Source organism: Apteryx mantelli, chromosome 3 (genome assembly GCF_036417845.1).
Source record: "Apteryx mantelli isolate bAptMan1 chromosome 3, bAptMan1.hap1, whole genome shotgun sequence".
Lineage (NCBI taxonomy): Eukaryota > Metazoa > Chordata > Aves > Apterygiformes > Apterygidae > Apteryx > Apteryx mantelli.
Genome location: NC_089980.1, coordinates 131,734,376 through 131,752,074, shown reverse-complemented (window position 1 = coordinate 131,752,074; position 17,699 = coordinate 131,734,376). Strand labels below are relative to the sequence as shown.

At 43.5% G+C, this 17,699-nt stretch overlaps 1 protein-coding gene across 7 annotated transcripts in view; it reads left to right on the top strand.

Annotated features, from left to right (window-relative positions):
• Window positions 1-6,486: 6,486 nt before the first annotated feature.
• ITSN2 (intersectin 2) overlaps window positions 6,487-17,699 on the top strand; it is an 83,629-nt gene continuing 72,416 nt past the window's right edge. For 5 of the 7 annotated variants that reach the window (XM_067294371.1, XM_067294370.1, XM_067294368.1 and 2 more), the window contains exon 1: window positions 6,487-6,551. The gene's annotated coding sequence lies outside the window, so the exon portion shown is untranslated. Of the gene's footprint in view, window positions 6,552-7,134; window positions 7,230-17,699 lie in introns of those variants that run through there. The other 2 variants (XM_067294366.1, XM_067294365.1) reach the window with 2 other exon arrangements.

Here is a 17,699-nt window from a genome sequence, read left to right as displayed (position 1 = left end):
TTCAGGTTAATATACTTGCTAAGTGCCAAGATATTAATCAAGGCAGTGGCATCTAATCACGATGACCTTCCAGAGGGAAGGCAAATTCAACTGCAGCAAAGCAGCATAGTATCACTTTGGAAGTAATGCCAGTGCCCAGTGCCAATGGATTTACTTTATTAGGCAATAAAAGCCTGTGTCCTGACACTACTTAATCACAAAAAGATAATTTTGCCTTAAACCATTTAGAGTTGAAGGTTAAAGGTAATAGATAGGCAGATGAGGATTATTAGACAGAATTACTGAACCATTAGTATTAGCTGGTGCTGTTTTAGTGACTCTACAATCTAACCTGAATCTAACCTGAATCTAATCTGAATCTAATTCTAAAAAAAAATTTAAGAAGGGCTCTGAGGCTATCAGTGAAGTTACAGGTTTCCCTTACCAAAGCAAGAAGCATCATGAAAGCAAGACAAATCTTGCGTGAGAATTCAAGTGAAGCATTAGTGGCTGATGTAGCCTCTTTTCACGCTCCATGGATTTCATCTCTGATTTTAACTTTGTTAAACTTTAATGCCAATGTAGGTTACAAAGTGACCTATTCTGAAAGACTATCAAGAACAACTTTCAAGTCCAGAAGATCCCTAAGCCTAACACACCAATTCAATTTGGCTGAAGGCTGCTAAACTAGATCCAGCGCTCTGAATGCAACCACTTTAAGCCACTAGTTGAAGGTACTGCACAATGTTGTTAATTGCAGCAGCAAAGAACACTTCCTATCTGCTTCTGTTGTCACTGGCATGGATAATAAAGTCCAGCAGAGCACCAGGCAAACAGAGGGGGGCAGCAGCACCTCAAACTGTCAGCATTACATCTGGCAGGCAAGAGTCACAGTCATTCACTGGAAACGTCTGATGTTCCTTTAACACAGAGCTTTGGGGTATTAATCAAATGTATGCTTTACTCTCTTAAAAAGTTTTGTCTCATATCTGTATCATAGCACTTACTTTCTCTATAGCATGCCTGCATCTTTCCAGAAATTTGAAAATCTTGTAAACTTTCCTTTTCACAGCAACTCACAAAATGTTGTGAGTACTTCATTGTAGTAAAACATATGAGAGTGCAGAAACAAATGCATTTGAGAAGAACTTGCAGCTCTGGGTTTCCAAGGTGATATTTACTCATTATAGTATACAGATTACAAATTGCAACAAATAACCTTGCTTAACCTTGCTAATGTGTTACTGGCAGCACCTCAAACTTGTGAAATTCATGTGTGTTTGTATGTTTCTGAATTCCTGTGCTGTAGTTGACAAAACCTTATTTGCCAGAATTCAGTCTGTATGAGTCAGTGTTGCCCTCACATCACATTCTGGCCTGTCTGGAAATCTACTTTCTCTATGGTTATATAGATGTTTTATAAATCTTAAAATAATTTCAATGTGGTTGACCAAAGGAGCTTTTCCAACTTTTTGAACAAGTAGTCTAGCTTTCTCTCCCATACAAAACAATATTTGTCCTTGGCAGGGAACAGAGTTGAGACATTAATTTTTTATTTTATACAGATATTAACTAGCAGAAAATCCTGCAAACTAATACAGTAGTTTGTAACATTTGTTGGTTTAAGAACTGTGAGTTTCTGGTTCAGAATTCAAAACAGGATCTCTAAAAATACTATTTTTGATGGAGTATGTATTTTGTAGCTTGTATACTTTTTTGATAACTATTACTCAGAATCAACATCAGAAATGCACCACCCCTATTGTGTTAGGTGTAGAAAGTAAATATTAACTTGTCCTTTTGTTTATCCCATTGTGTTGAATGCATCCAGGTTTAAATAAAGGCCTAGGCTAAAGTAAGTATCAAAAATTTGCTCAGAAGGAAGAAAATGTTTGAACACTTTGGTGTAAAAATAGTACAGCATTAAGTGACAGCTCATTGCTTCTGTGTTAGCTGAGGGGAAAAGGAGGAGGCTCAAAAAAAAAAAAGTTAGCATGAATGATAACATTGATTCGAATACAGGGGCCAGAGCTGTCATTCATCAGACAGGTGTGGCTGGTGAATATGTTTTAAATAGCTGGGACAACAAGCTGGACTCTCCAGTTTAGGAAATGCTTCCCATTAGCAAGCAAAATTTAACGAGAGACCACAAATGGAACCTGTGCAGATCAGCGTGCTGCAATTATTGCTTTTTGATCATTCAGAAACAGTTGTCACTTTATTTAGCATTCCCTGATCCCTGATCAGTAACCACTCGCAAAATGTGGCTTATTCTTGGCAGCAACTGGTTTCTGGTGTTCAAAATTTATGTTCTTTGCTTAACTTTCAATGTTTTAACCGTGTGCTTGAAGAGACATGTCTGTCAGCAAGCTTAGACGCTGCCTGGTCAGAGGGCTTGGACTGGAAGAATAAAGCACTGGCTTCTCGTATGTCTTCCAGCAGCACAGCAGAGAAAATAAGCAATATTTTGGAGTAAACTGAAAGTAGGGAAAAAGTCATATTATCTACTGCCCAGTTCAGACCAAGCAACTTGATCTCTTTTGCTACCAGTGGAGATCTTCCCTTATTACTCTACAGATAGCAAAATTCCTTGTAACTGGGAATCGATGATAGAGTACAGATAATGATTATAAAGTAAAGCATTAAAATAAAAAATTGAGTTGTTTTTAATATTTCTAGTTTATCCCTCTTCAGAATTCTTGGTAGGTTTTGCTTCTGTGTGTTGTTTTAGGCTCAAATCTTAGAAGGATTTGCAGAATAGTAAATGGTAACATAGTAATACTAAAGGTTGAGGTATTGCTTATACTAAACCCTACTTCTCCTTTTCTTCTTCTCCTACACATTTCATCTAATGGGTCTCTTCTCAGTAGTTGCTATGCTGTAACCCTGCCCCTATGTCTGGAACAGGTCCCTATCATACCACTGGTTTCTTCTCCTTTCAGCTGTCTTTCCTATTACTCGTCAGTTACTATTAAGTAATTTCCCTAACCTTAATGGCTTTCTGTCACAAAAAATTCATTCCTGCAGTTTTAAGTCATGTTATCACTGTTTACTCCTTACTAGAAGGGTACTAACTCTTACCAGAAAGAACTTTTCTTTCACCTGCTACTTGACATCAGCCCCCAACACTGCATGTTGAAGCTTGCAAAAAGCACACTCCCCCCAACCCCCGAGATGCCCAAAGGCAGAGTCTACAACAGTGCTTCTAGAAACTCCACCTTCATAAAAGTAGAGTGTTTTTCTTCTGAACATACTTTAAGAATTAGACAAACTCAGAATGCAAACAAATTTCATTCTATCAAATCAGAGGACAGAATTCTTCATTTCAAAGAAATAGTAATGCAGCTACTAAATTAAAACAAAAAAATGATCACAGAGTAGACATAATACTATTTTTTTGCTTCAACCATCACTAAGAAAATCTCTGTAACAGTCTTCTCCATTTGGAGAATTAAGAGTTACTTCAGATTCACTTAAAGGATGCATTTTTCTAACATTAAACTTTGGGTGTCTACATGCTCTGACTACAAAGAAGAATGATTGAGGGGCTGCTACATGCAAATATGTCTTCACAGCAGCTTGAGCCCTGTTCCTCTTCCTGCTAATTAATATTACAAATATTTACTGTTCTAATACTTCTGATTAACTCTGGTTGTTTGTGACAGTGCAGATGAAACAGCATTCAATTCTTCTAGAATAAGAACATATACAGCTTTTATATGCTAATTCCTCACACACGGTTTTCTCTTTGGGGAGTCAGCTGAATTGTGCTTGCTTTCTGACTTCTCCCTTCCTAGGCAACATGGCTCATATTACTGCAGATTTTCATGGCTTAAATTTTCTGTCATAGGAGGTATTAGGCAACATCTGTAGTTATCTCAAAATGAGCTACATTGCTGCTTTTCTATAGGCATCTTACACAACAATAATAACATGGATGTGTCCTCCCCCATCTGTCGTATTTACGTAATCAAGTATCGCAATGCCCTTTATACACTTCCTACTTGTGCAGTCTGTCGTCTAAAGGCAATTGTTAGGCAGCATGTTTGGTTGTTGTTTTTTTTTACTAAGTTTAATAACTTATCTTTAGATGGCAGCATGTTTTAGACAGGAGTAGAGAAACAATTTGGGATTTTTTTCAGTATAGTGCAAGGAATCTCATTACCCGCACTGAAGGAGGCATTTATTTCTTCTTTCATATAGACAGATTATCAAATGTACACATATGAGAAAACTCTATTGGCTTTATTTAGCATTATCTGGTAAGGGGGAGAGGGATGTTTAACAATAAGAACATAAAACACATAACCAGTAGTTGTAAACATTGTTAGGTTATAAAAATTGCACTTAGTGGAATTCAATGTAAGGTGGAATTCAACGCTGAAGATGTAACAGCTTTGAGATATCTCCCTTGCGCTTCTGCTGAAGTTTGCAACAGAGGTAACAGAAGCAGAAAGCCGGTAACGTTAGCAAGTTTAGGTCGTATTCTGGCCTATCCATAGGCTTAAGTAGTTGCAGATCTGTATATAAAATTAAAATCAACTAAACATATATTAAAACTACCTCCCCTGCACGATCATCTTCCCTTTGATCATGTATGCAAAAAGTACACCCTACCACATACTGAGCACCTGGCTCTAAGGCCAACTCTCCTCCCGCTGGTTTTCTGCATGACCCTTTGGCCAGTGGAAGAAATGTCACAGGATACATGATCCAAATCCATCCCTCTGGCGGGACTAGGCAGTAGCATTAATTATAGACAAAAAAAGCTGTAAGATTCCCTGAGAAGTTATCTAGTTCAACTTTTTGTTTCAAGGCAGGATCAACAAAACTTACATAATTCCACACAGATCCTTTGTCTAACCTGTTTTTAAAGACTTTTGATGATAGATGTCCTACCACCCTTCACAATACTTAACTATTGTAATCGCTGACCTGATCTTTCTCTTCCTGTGAGTAGGAACATGCTTATCTAGTTTACAGTTATCTCCTTCCTCTCTGCAATAGCTTTTTGTGTATCTGAAGACTGTTATATTCAATACAAGCATTTATCTTAAATCCAAAGCAGGCTGTAGGTGTTGCATAAAGCACTGCTCATAAAATTTGCAGATCATTTCAGAACAGCTGAAGGCCTACATAATGGTATGGACTGGTCACCACTGAATGATTTAAATCACATAGTAAGCAGGAGTCACTTGAACAACATGTGTTTTAATCCACCTAAATGGCACATATCTCTATGCATCAACGACTAGGTTGCTGACTGCATATAGGAACCACAATGCAGACCATACTTTTGGGCTGGGAGTAGGGAAGGCAAATACTGTATTTTGGAAAGCATTGCATGAGAAGACGACTGAGGATGTCACGAGGGTAAACGAATGAATGCAAGCTGTCAATGCAATGTGGCAGCTCTAACAGCAAATACAGACTTTGGATGTCTAAGCAAAAATACTGAAGCTACTGTGGCCATTGTGTAGCGCAATAATGAGACTATTCTGGAATCATGATTAGTTATAAAAGGTGTAACAAATTGGAAAGGTTCATTAAGGACCTAGAAGAACAAGTCACTGTCTAGAAAAATCTGTTCTGTATTTGAAGGTGATACGTAATTATCTATCCAGAAAAAAAGACAGCAGAAAGGCATACTAATCTTTCATATATAGCAGGATCCAGTCATTGAAAAGGTTCTAGAAATGTTTAAGAGTACAAGTAATTAATAAAAATCCTGGATAATTATATGCTTAAATAGTTTTCCATTAACAAACGTACTTCAATTTTTAATGTTCAAAAGTTAAGCCATTTTGCCTGAGTCTCCTTTCTAAAGAATTAACTCATTTTTGACGAAATAAATTCACGAAGCCCTAACCATTTCAGCGTGCTGAGGGTGCCTCCTGCCCGCCTCGGCCTCTCCGGCGCCAGTGCCCCGGCGAGCACCCTTCCCGTGGCAGAGCACCGTGCAGCGCCTCTCGCCGAGGGGGTTTCTTTCAGCTCAGGTCGGGAAATGGCAGCTTGCTATACTGTGGAAATCGCGCCGCACAGCAAGCACGGGAGCGCTGCGTGGGATCGGCGCGCCGCGCCGCAAAGGTCAGGCCAGGCACGTTCACAGCTGCCTCTTTCACGCCTCCGGAGCCCAGAAACGCAGCTCGCTCGCGTGGGCCGGGCCCGGCGCCGGCGCCCCACGGCGCGGCGAGCCCCTCCTCGGGCCGTACCCGGCGGCGCCACTAGCCCGGGCCGGGCCCCGCGGCAGAGCCCCGGCACCGGTGGCGGCCGCCGGCCCCGCGGCCAGGGGCGCCCTCGGCCCTCAGGGGCGCCCTCGGCCCTCAGGGGCGCCCTCGGCCCTCAGGGGCGCCCTCGGCCCTCAGGGGCGCCGCGCCTGCCCCGGCCCCGCCCCCGGCCCCCTCCCCCTCCCCCTCCCCCGCCTTCCTCCCGGGCGGCCCCGCCCCCGCCGCATTGTTGTGCGGCTGACGCAGCGCCGCCGCCGCCGCCGCGGGAGGCGGACGAGGAGGAGGAGGAGGAGGAGGAGGAAGAAGGAGCCAGTGCGGAGCAGGCGCTCACGGGCGGCGCAACAGGTACCGGCGGGGCCGGGCCCGGGGGGGCCGCAGCGGGGGGAGCGGGGCCCCCTCCCGTCCCGTCCCGTCCCGTGCGGCGGGGGGCGGTGGCGCGGCGGGGGGCGGCGCTGCGCGGGGGGCGGCGCTGCGCTGTCAGCCCGGCTGCCGGGGGAGCCGAGGCGCCGGGGGCACCGCTGAGGCGCCTCTTAGGCCAAGCTGAATTTATTTTTCCGCTTTAAGAGCTCTTCCCCCCTCCCCCCCCCCCGCACTTAAAAATAGCGTTTTGCGCATGTTTTGCTCCGGCGGTGGCTTTGCCCGAGTTCGAGGCGCGGCCGGGGCGGCGCGGGAGCTGCGCTGAGCTGTCAGCGGCGAGACGGGGCCGCGCAGGCGGCCGCTCCCGGGAGCCGGGGCCGCCGCGGGGCGGAGCGGGGCGGAGCGGAGCGGAGGCCAGGCAGAAGGGCGAGCAGCGGCTGCGGCCCCGCTGCCGCCCCTAACCCTGCTGGTGTTGGGGTGTTTTGGGGGGGGGTCCGGAGCGGGACGCGAAGCCGGGCGCACAGCGGGAGGGGCGCTGAGCGGGGCGCTGAGCGGGGCGCTGAGCGGAGGAGCGGCTGTTACCGCCTCGTGGTTTTCCTGCACGTAGCTGCTGTGAGGACCTGGAGACGGCAGGAATCGAAAGTTGGAGGCAACCAGCTTCTGTAGGTAAATCTCGTAAACCGTTTCGTTAGTGAACGGGCTGCCGTTCCTTCATCTTGACTTGGCACCAGGAAACGTGATAATTCAGGAAATAAAATGGAGCCGCCGAGTACTGAGCTAAGTTCTCTGCGCATCACGATAATGAGTAGCAGCTTAAGTAAATTAATGTGGTTTTCGCAGCGGGTGGCGCTGGCACCTGTCGCGTCGCAGAGCTTGAAAGCAGACCGTGCCGTAGCTCGTACTGGGGGTCTTTAACCCTTGCTCGTGCAAGCCCCGTCGCGCACAAGCCCGAACCGCCCATCCGGAGCCCTGGGGCGGGAAGCTGGGGGCCGCCGGCCCCTGGGCGCGCACGGGCCGCTGCACCGCTCGCGTCGCCTTGGGACGGCGGCGGCCTTGAGCTGCCTTCGGCCCGGCCCGGCCGCCGCCGCAGCGCTTCCCCCGCGGCTGCACGGGCGCGGCAGACGCCGGGCGGGCGGGCGGAGCGGAGCGGTGCTCGCAGCCCCCTTCGCCGCCGTGCCCGGAGCGGCAGCGGCTCGCGAAATGAGCTTCCCCTTCGAGAAGTGCAAATGGGTGCTCCGCCGAAATGCGGGTGACGTGTGACTGCGGCCGTAACTAACGTCTAGGGCCACCGATGCGACGGTGATAGTTAGAAGTAACGAGCATTAGGAGCTGATCGGACGGCTGGCTAGCGGCGGCTTCACGCTTCTGTTAAACTCTGTCCGTTTTCTTTCCTGTCCTTCCTCTTCACCATCCCTGTTTGGTTTTTCTATTTTTTTTAATTTGAATTTGGGGAGGGGATTCGCACCACCTTACTTCTGCATCTTTAGAGCAATTTTAATTTAGACTTCAGCCTCCATATGAAGTTAAGAGAGAAATGGGTCCCTGTAAACATGGATTTAGATTGCTCAGCACTCTCAGATTTACAGCAGTTTCAGTCAGATTAGCCTCCTAACTCAGATACCTAAATTAGATCAAGTGAATATGCCCTCCCTTTTAACTACTGTCTCGGGAGGGTTCATTTCTTTTTTCCTCTCTCTGTGCAAGATCTAGGGTATAGGATGTGTCCCTGACTGAGTTCTCAGTGGCTACTGCAAGATAAAGAATGTTTTATAAGGCTAACAATAGCAAAAGCACTGTGGCTACTGCTCGTTTGTGCTTATCACTGTACCGTGTTATCTGTCGCGGGAGGTGTTACGCTAGTAGTGAATTATGGCCTGTGTGTGTTTGGGGTTTTCTTCCCCGTTGTTGCAGACAAACTGAGACAGATCAAGGCAGAAGTGAGCTGTTAATGATTTCGAACTGTGTGGTTGAGAAGGCTTTATTTATTGAGTTTCAGGTGTTAGAGCGATAGGGACGTGGAGGTTGTTACAGTAGGCTTATTTACAAATATTTATGTTGTGGTCTTTAATATTGAAAAGTGAATTAACTTCATCTTTGGTAGCTGCTACCTGACTATGAAATGAAACTAAAACCTGTATGGCGTGGTAACTATTCATTCAGCTACTCGTCTGGAGCTGATGGGGGAGAATGGGACAGGATTTGAAAAATGAAAGCTAACTTAGGTGCTTCCCTCAAGGCATTATTGAAAAGCTTCATAATCCTTAAAAACAGGTATCTGTCAGAAAAGGACCATATGATTAGTTACTGAAAAGCATGGTGGTCAGATCACTAGATCCGGTTGCAAATTTAGATAGAAGTCTTTGGCCTGAGAGATCGCCTGTTATTTAATAGTTTACAGATAAAGGCTCTCTCTTGCCTTAGAAGATTTAGTTGGATCAATTTGTATAATTGGGGAAAAAAACATTCCATCTGATTTCTTTTGGAAGTCCTGAACTCTTCCTTTTTTTTTAAACTGGCTCAAAAGTTGGATATATTTGCTTTTAATGTTCATTTCTGGCCTATTTTCACTTGAAAGGAAATATCTCAAATATCCCAGTTTTTAAAATAGCCTTTAACTGCTTCCATTTGCTTTCCTTTGCCTAAAATGTAGTCACAGAATAATTTAGGTTGGAAGGGGCCTCCGGAGATCATCCGGTCCAAGCCGTGCTCGAAGCAGGGCCAGCGTCGGTCAGGTTGCTTGGGGTCATGTCAAGTTAGGTTCGGAAGACCTCTGCGGGTGGAGATCCCACAGCTTCTCCAGGCAGCCTGCCCTGGCGTTTGGCCTACCCTCCGGTGTATCAGCCTCTCGTCCCAGTTTGATATCCTCCAAGCTTGCTGGGGGTGCAGGCCGTCCCATTGCCTGTCGGTGAAGGCATTAAGCCATATTGGCCGTGGTATCAACCTCTGAGGAATACCATTAGTAAGAGGCTGCCAGCTGGCTTTCACGCTGCTGATCGCAGCCCTTTAAATCCAGTAGTTGAGCCAGTTTTCCACCCAATTTACAGTCCAGCTATTCAAGCCATATCTTATCAATTTGGCTCTAAGGATACTTGTTGAAAGCCTTCCTAAAATCAGAATAAGCAGCACCTGCTCCTGTGCTTTGGTCTGTGTGTATACAACTGCCGTACTTGTTTTCAGATTACTTTATTTTGACTTCTGCAAGCCACTTTCGGTTCAGTGTAATGCCACAATCTCTTGGCAGGGTCTTAGGTGATGGATCTTGCCATGTTTCTAAGCTTGTGGAGGAAGTTTGATAACAGTCCTTTTGTGAAAATTTTGAGAGCGGTAGGTTGCTAAATTTACGAATTCATGTTGTTGCTTTTAGATGGGAGTACTTATTTCCTGTGGTTGAACGATATGGGAAAGTCAGCGCCCTTTCTTCCCCTTTCCCTTCAAGTTAGGTGATCGGAGGTGATTGTAAAGATAACAAAGGTAATGGAGAGTTAATTAAGGAATTGCTCTTTATGAACTTCTTAGATGCATTTCAAGCGCTATCACTTGTTGGGAAAATACAAAGCAAAGTATAATTTCAGAGATTCAGAGGTGGACCCTAGATATGGGGTGAAAAAGGATAATTACTGTGTTCTTTTCAACTTTAAAAACGCTTTATCCTCATTTAGCTTTACCTTTGAAAAACCAGATTTTCTTTTTGTGCCCTGGTCAATGATAGATGATGCAACAGAGATTTGGGAAGGAAACACTGTTGTCAGATTGCAAGCAATGAATGCCTAGTCAGATTTTCAGAGTGCTTTATGCAGCTGTTTTAAGCAATTTTGACATTCTCAAATGCTTAGTTGCAAATGTAGATGCCTAAATACCTCCGGAAATCTGTTTCCGAATCCTTGTCAGTGTAGAACTGTGAGGCTCTTCTCTGACTGTAAGTTGAGTTTCCTTTGAACGAGGGGCCAACGCCAGCCGAATTTTTGAACCAGTTGTGAGCAGCGCCGCTTGCGAAGCTTTGTTTCCTGTGGCTCTGGCCGTCTGCGTCGAGTCGGGTGCAAGCTGTAGTTGAAGGTTTTCTCCTGGTTGGTATGTTCAGAACAGCTTTCAGCCACGTGAATTCTCTGGGGTCTGATATTCACGCGCTAACTTTGGTAGCATCTCCTCTGCCTGCCTGTGTTCATCAGTCTTGCAGAGAGTTAATATCTGTGCAAACTTTACTCTTCTGTCAAATTGGGTTCATATCGGTTATGCGATTAGTCAAAGCACATATTAACTACTCATATCATACTCATAAGGGTATGATACCCTTAAAAGTCGAGCTAAAAATATAGGTATGCTGATTACTAGCATGTTGCTCCTTCTTCCACTGATTCACTTGTCGATTAGGATTTTTTTAATTCACATATTTATTTAAGAGTGTTTCTTTTTCTAGAGCTGCTATTTATTTAGGTGCAGAATTTTTGAAGGATAAGGTGTGTCCCAGAAGTGTGGGACTAGCCCAGTTACAGTCAGTAGAAGGCTTCACTCTCTTTTGATGGGCAACATATAAGGCTTTTTCTTAATAATACCTCTTGAAATTATATCTTTGAAACTTCATGAACATAAGCGTTTGCCCTCAAAAAAAAGTGTATCACTAAAAAAATCTGTAAATTTTTTGTTAACACCATGTTATCATGAGTTGTGTTTTAAGCTGTTAGAGATGTCACAGAGCACTGGTAGAAGGCAGGAGACTACTGAGAGCAAGTTCTGTTTTGTTACATTTTTGCCATATATTGTCTGAATAGAAAACAAAGCAAGATGTTAATTTTATTTTGTCAGGAATACTTTGTTGCATTGCGTGTTGCAATTCCCTGCTAGGGACTCTTGTGCCGTTAGCAGCAAATGCTCAAAAGGTGAGGATTCGGTCACTAATAAAAAATAATAATTGCCCCGTTCTGACTTGGAGCACTGTAAAAATCATAAAAGATGTGTAGGGCTGACGAAGTTTAATTTTTATTTTCAGGATGTTTAGGATTTTTGCCGGGGTAGGAATGGCGTAGAGCAAGGTTAAGTTGTTTAGTTGTATCCCAGAGTTAAAATAGGATATACTGGGTTGAACATCGGTGCGTAAATGAGCGCGGCGTTGTGTAACTTATTTTCAGAATGCCATGGTGCAATTCAAATGACGTAACACGATGACAGTAGCAGCACGAAACACTGGAATTAGTTAATGGGGCACAATTATCTGAGGACTATTTTTAAAAATTTTAGCAGTTATAAGTAGTTCAGAAACCCTGTTGATCTAGATAGGTCGCTGCTTTTGGAACTGTAAATATAAGAGCGGTGAATCTGACTTGAAATGTTTGGATATGGGTGGTGTCGAAGCAGCAGATAGGAGTTCCGAGCTGGCCCTTCCAGGGAAAGCTTTCAGCGCTGATGCAAGCGGAGCTTGCAAGGTGATGGGGCGGAAGTCACGAGCGATAGCTGCAGTTTGCGGTTCAGCAGCGTACGTGAAGTAATACTTGGGAAGAACAGGAAATGGGAGTTATTCTTTGTTTCTAAAAATATTGTGGTTGCAATGCAAAAAATGACCTATTATGGCTATATTAATAAACGTGATGGTAAATCAGCTCTGTGTTTTTGATACATTGCTTTTAGTCTTATCTTTCAAAAGTCAAGAAGCAAAAACTAGATTTTTAGACTAATCAAAGTCTAAAACTCTATTTCCCTTCCCTCTCCTGCTGTTTCCACCACACTTAGTGCAGCTGTATTATTTTGAATTTCTTAAGATGGGACAATTATCTTTCTGATGGAGATAAACTGTTAGTTCTAGGGACATTACATGACATTGGTATAAATGTCTCTAATCCAGGTGATAATTGATATAGTATAATTCCTTAAGTTCATGAAATTCAGTTTCTAATTGTCAAAACATTATTATTGTATGCTGTAGAGCTCAGTGTTTAAGGTTAAAAGAAAAATTTTGACTGAATGCCCCTTCTCTTTTTTACGACTTAGAAGCAATGTTCTTCTGTGGCTAGCACAGCCAGACTTCCTCTAAATAACATTGGAGATCCTGGGAACTAATCGCTGGCTTCTAACTAATAATCATGCAATCATGATATTGTAGGTTAGGTTACTGTGGGTATCTCGCGTGTCTCAATGTGTAAGGTTATATTTCGTTATTTTTGTTAAGGCACTCTGTTGGCTTTCCAGCTTTACTTGTATTTTGACTGGTATTTCAGTGTTTTACAAATGCTTTTCAGGATGTTTTCTGGTAACAGCATCTTACTGTGGTATGCCAGGACTTTTGCCCGCGAGCGAGGTCAGCGGCACGAGGCATCGGCCGGGGCGGCAAGAAGGGCCGCAGCGGGGCGTTGCGGGTAGCACGCTTCCCGCCTCTCCGACGCTGGCCGTGGTCCTTTCGGACCTCGGTGACACCCACGTGCTTTTATCTAGCTTTGGGCGATGCAGTTTTGCCTTTCCGTTGCCCATCTGCAGTAATGCCGTGCGGTTCATTTTTTTTTGTGCTTTGACCACGTGAGCCTCGTCTTTGCTCTTCTCCCGTGGGGCTTCTCCGAATTTGTTTTATCAAAGATAAGCTATGTTTCTGCACTTTACAGGCCTTTTATGGCCCGTCTCCTTTCTGCTTGTCATTTCATTCAGTTTGGAGAAGTTAACTCCATTTCAGCCAGCCTGCAATGCACTTGCGCAACTTGAAAGCAGATACCTAAAATGTAAATCTAAGTCTTGCTGAATATTTTGCCTTCATTAATTTTACAAGTATGTAAGATTGTTCTCTGCTGAGTATAGAAGATTGCCCTGTTATTCTAGATCTCCTATTTTATGCATAGCTGTAGCAGTTTCCATTAGGCGTTCTGTATATTTTGTGCTGTTATCTGGGACTGAAACCTCACCAACAAGTTGAATAACAGCTGTTGTATCTTAAGAAAAAGATAACATATCTCTTTCATTACGTTTCCTGCTCTGTTGATAGGCGGATTTCACTTTTGCTTCTAATGGAAGGAGGGCTCTGAGAACAAATATGAAAAGATTTCAAATGGATAAGCTCTTAAGTAACGTGTTCTGAATGCTTCCAATCATGGTTGAAGTCAGAAAATACATAATAAAAGAACTAATAAAATAATAAAAGTATAATAATAAAATTATAATAAAAGTAATAAGAAAATAAATAAGAAAATTAGTCAGCAAAGCTCTGTTTTGTCTAAGCCCACATCAACGTAAATTGGGAATCACAATGTAGAAGTTGAGGACTGCAGTTTTTAAGGTGTGGGGACCTCACAGCATAGCGGCTTAGAGTTCTTATATGATGCTTGCAAAAAAAAAGATGCAAAAATTTTGTGTCTCAGAACAGGATCTACAAATATAGCATAGAGAGTGGAGGGTCATCTAAATTAGAAAGCAGGAAGCAAGAAAGACGAGTGTATTTTAAATTGCCACCTGTTCAGGAGCACATGTATCTTACCTCTCTGGGAAGGTTGCGATAAACGGCCTGGAATCCCTTCTTGAAGGTCACAGCTAGGACCCTTTTCAAAAAATCCACTGTCTGTGTGTGGTTGGTTGGTTGTTTTTTTTCTTTCTTTCTTTTTAGAGAAACCAAGCAGAGGTGGTGATATTTCTCTTTATCTGGAATCAGATTGGTGACCGTACTCTTGCAGGGTGCAGCAGAGCTGCGTTGAAATTCCCTTCTTTTCCCGCGTTGAAATTCCCTCCTTTTCCTGCAGCAGTTCACATACATGTCTCCTGGGGGAAGGCCCTGAAATTTAAACAGGGAGCTTCCTGGTGTGGTGGGACTCCCATCGCCTCCTTCCCAACCTGCTGCTCCTTGCAAAAAGGGACCAAAACCGGGGGCAGGAGTGGACAGGGACACAAACCTCCCTAGCTTAAGACGGAGAATTTCGCATGGGAGGCTGAAGTCCTGCGCTCCTGTTACTACTCCAAACACCGTGTGTGGCTTTCATTAAAGGACCGTGCAATAAAATGAGGGAAAGCACTCTCACAGGAGAGAGGAGAGGTGGGCTAAATCTCCAGATGCAGAGCAGGGAGTTGAACTGGGTCTTGATGTTTTGAACGAGTGCTGTCATGTAGCTGAGCAGCTATGTGAAAAGGGAGTAAACCTATCAATACTGACTGCACAATTCTGTTTTTTAAACAGAAATAGTGACTCCTGTATTTTGCACGGGCTCCAGCCTGGTCGGTGTATTCAGAAAACCTTTAAGATTCAGGCAAAGTGGGCAGAAGGGTACTTTGGGAATTGTAATGGGATTTAAGCCTTTCTCAAGCCAGTAAATCGTTTAAGTGTTTGGAGATTTTTAATGTTGAAAGCTAAATTAGGTGGCAGCAGAGGTTTTGAGCGTTTTAAGTTGGTATATAGTAACCAAACACAAACCAAGTCCTGTAAAATTTATAGTCAAACTGTTCTTACTGTTTCGTATGCTGTTCTTGTATTGGTGGAGTTTTTCCGTTAAATTCATTTGTGTTTTGGCTTATGATTAGGCCAGACCATTGATTTGCATGGGTTAAGAGTTAAAACCTGGTTCATGTTTTATCTGTGAGAAGTATGAAGTAGCAATTCCTTCGAGCAGAGCTCCCCAGTCTGCTACCTGAACCACTTCCAAACGTGTTACTGAAGCAGTTCTTGATTAGCTCTATCCCAGTTCTAAGCTCAGGATAAATGGGGATAAAGCCCTGAAGTTGCCAGTTACTGCTTGGAAGGAGGAGGGCAGGGGCTGGTGTCTGGTTTTTGTGTGCTGGGAGAGGTAGGTCAGAGCATGAGTTTGGATCCCCTTGGGAGAGAAACGTGATTATGGGACAGGAGAGCGGGAAGGAAGGGAGTGGAAGCGTCCTTACTCCTGAATATTCATGGCAGGTAACCTGCCTCCTGGTTCCACAGCAGTTGCTGTTAGCGCTTTCCATAATTGGTGCTGCTGGTAGTACCTGGAAAATGAAGCATGGGAATATCTTCTATTTATAAACTTTTTTTTTTCTCGTCATAAGCTAGCAGCGTTTCTGAACGCCTTTTTTTTTCTTAATGCCCAAACATACTGTCCCAACTGGAACACACCAGCTACTTAAAAACAGAGTTATGAGCCTTTGAAATCTTCCATAAATGAGGAAGAGGAAAGAAAGCATAGAAGGCATGGCACTTTCTGGGGAAACAAAATTAACTAGCAGTCTCTCTGTCTCTAGTCCATAGGATTACTTTTTCTAAAAATTCTTTCCTTTAAAATGTCTTGTGACCTTTAAATACACTTAATTCATGGAAGGCATCACCTTGATAATAAGGGTGCTGTTCCGTGAACCTACTACTGCTGGAAGTGTGTAAACCAAAAAGTACAAATCAATGGGAATGGGAAATTATACATAATTAGTTAAATAGCAAATAACTATAATTATGCTTTCATAACTAATGCTTATTATTCTCCTGATTTTCAAAAGAGCAACCCAAAAAAGGCACAGAAGAGCTGCATGAGCTAATCCATAGTCATTGCTTGCTTTGCAAATACTAATGAATAGTCTTTGCATTGCCTGGTCTTACAGGTGCTATAAACAGTAAATCAGTTAGCTCGTACTGAGATCTCTGTTCCTGCTACCTGGTTCTTACCGCAAAAATGTGCGATATATCTTCTTTCGGTCCTCGGGAGAGGCAGAAGAGAAGCAGTGTGTCCGTACATACTACCCCTACGGTATTTGTCTGCCTGCTTGGAGTTAAGCTGCCACATGTGGCAGACCCTGATGCACCAGACCTTCATTCCTGCTCAAAGTCTGTGGCTGTGGTTGCCCTTAGAAATATTCTGTTCAAGTTGAATTAAGTATAAATATTAACAAAGATTGTGGTAAGGCTGTTCTTCATGAAAGGTAAACAAAGAAATATGTCTTTTATGGAAATGAACCTTTTTTTCCCTTCCTGCTGTGTTCTGCCCAACTCGAATCCCTTCTTAATGCTTCCAGCGTGCTCTTAAATTCCCTCCTTCTTGCAGTCTCCCTGTTCCTTTTTCCAGCTTGTATCAGCTGTAATGAATATTGAGAGCAGGAGCAGAAATTGCAGTTTGGCAGATCAGGTTGTGAAAACGTCTGCTGCTTGAAACACGGGGACTAGTTAGATGATTTGTTTACAAGAACTTGCAGGTTTGCTATTTAAATGTAACATCCACCTAAGTGGCAGCAGGACTTAGCAGGGTCTGTAGCGTTCACGGGAGGGGGGTATTTGCTACCGCTTTGTTAAATGATTTGTTGTTTCATGATTGCAAGAGATAAATTAGCTCACCGAGCACTTTTTCCAGAACATTTTGCAGAAAGAAATCTTCTCTGTGAAATACTCCAGCTGTAGTGACCGCTATCTTGTCTGTATGATCCGTTTGGGATACTGATTATAGTCTTCCTTATGGAGAGAGGTTTTTTCTTCAGTGAACATGTGTTTTTACATGGCACTGAATTTCTCTGTGGTGTGGTATAATGAAGTTCTCTGGAAATTTACAGTTTTCATTGTGATTAATGATTAAAAGTCATCGGAGTCATTTTAAAAGAAAGTAGTTTAACCTCAAGCTAAATTTTGCTGAGGTTTCTCTTGGTAAATAAATGGTGCACACCAGTGTTTTAAAGGTGCAAGATATTTTTTACAGATGGTAATAAAGCAATTTTATTTGAAATGTGTGAAAATAAACTCCATTAAACTTTGATTATAAGCCTTAAGGGCATGCTGTGGAAACTTGGAAAACGAGATATTTGTTGGGGACAAGCTCTGTTCTTTGAAAATGGTTGTCCCCGCCGACCGTTGAGGAAAGGTGTGCAGTCCGAGAGTTTACTGGGCCGGCTTCTCCTCCCCTAAAAAATTTCCTGAGGCGAAGAGCTGTTGCACAGATATTTTTATTTGCCCTTTTTTACCTGTCATCCCACTTTGGCATTTGTCACCGGAGAAGCAGGTGTGTTTGGTGCAACCGCGGAGTCGGACCGCAATGGATTTGTCCTCTGGGATAAGATGGGGTCCCAAATGCTGGCGCAGGTTGAAATCCTGCCAAAATCCAGTCTTTGATTCCTGGTCGCTCTGTACGGTTCTTATTTTGCATTATTTGGGGGGGGGGGGTCATTATACAAGGATTTTGGTGCCCATCAGGTCTAATATTTTAAAATACGACAAGATTTGCCTATAGTGTG